The sequence below is a fragment of the Nematolebias whitei genome, chromosome 18 (genome assembly GCF_014905685.2).
Source record: "Nematolebias whitei isolate Nwh7 chromosome 18, NemWhi1, whole genome shotgun sequence".
Classification (NCBI taxonomy): Eukaryota; Metazoa; Chordata; class Actinopteri; order Cyprinodontiformes; family Rivulidae; genus Nematolebias; species Nematolebias whitei.
The window spans coordinates 20,811,211-20,812,402 of NC_056515.1; the positions used below are offsets into that span (position 1 = coordinate 20,811,211).

The 1,192-nt window shown below is 36.8% G+C and overlaps 1 protein-coding gene across 1 annotated transcript in view; it reads left to right on the top strand.

The window, feature by feature from the left end:
• Positions 1-1,192, top strand: part of LOC119425025 (versican core protein-like) — a 41,629-nt gene that overhangs the window by 35,395 nt on the left and 5,042 nt on the right. The window lies entirely within an intron of this gene.

Consider the following 1,192-nt stretch of genomic DNA (forward strand, 5'->3'; position numbering starts at 1 on the left):
GTGTTCATGCGTGCACATCTGCTCACAGACTCATGTTCATGTTTGTGCTGATGTTCAATGTTTTATGTTATGAGTGCTTAGTGTATATTTAGTTGATGTTTTTCTTAGTTCATATCTTAGATGTTATTACTGTTTTTCTTATACATTTTATTGTTGGATGTAACTGGGACCCTGTGTACATAATTTCGCTCCACCACATGTACCACATGAGGTGCGAATGACAATAAAGAAACTCTGACTCTCTCTCTGACTCAACTAGAACAGGCACCTGACGGCATTAGTTGTCGCCTCATGAGCCATATGAAACTTGATGTCATGAGTAATAGTTGCCAAAGCATCCAACATTTAGTCATAACAATGAGTGAAGGTCATTAGACAGAGAAAGACTTGTAGACGCATTGGACACTGTTACTAGAACAGTGTGGGTTTGAATGAGGCTTGGGGATCCTGTCAAAGCATGCCCAGCATGTAGGCTTTACAAATGTCGCATTAGCTCAATGTTGGAACTAAAGGATGCATGAGAACACCTGCACACATCATGAAGGTTCTGATCTGTAACACCAAGGTGACTGATGTCTTGTGTGCCAAGAATTGCACAATTCCAGGACATCAGACTCTTGACATCCAGACCAAAATTATTTGACCTGTGAATGTCCTGGAGTGGACAAGCCAGAGCACAGACTTGAATCTAATTGAACATCTCTGTAGATATCTGAAAATAGCTATGCACAGATGTCTCCCATCCAACCTAATGGAGCTTGAGAAGTACTGCAAAGAAGAATGGGACAAACTGCCTAAAGACAAGTGGATCAAGAAAAAGTACCAAGCAAAGGCGGTGAATACTTACATAACTGTGATTTCTTAGTTTTCTATTTTTAATAAATGTGCAAAAATTTCAAAAAATATTTTTTCACATTGTCATAATGGGGAATTGTGTGTAGAAGTTTGAGGACAGAAATTAATTTAATACAATTTGTAATAAGACCATAACATAACAAATTGTGGAAAAAGTGAAGTGTGACTACATTTTGATGCACTGTATGTGTGTGTGTATATATATATATATATATATATATATATACAGTGCCTTGCGAAAGTATTCGGCCCCCTTGAACTTTTCAACTTTTTGCCACATTTCAAGCTTAAAACATAAAGATATCAAATTTTAATTTTTTGTGAAGAATCAACAACA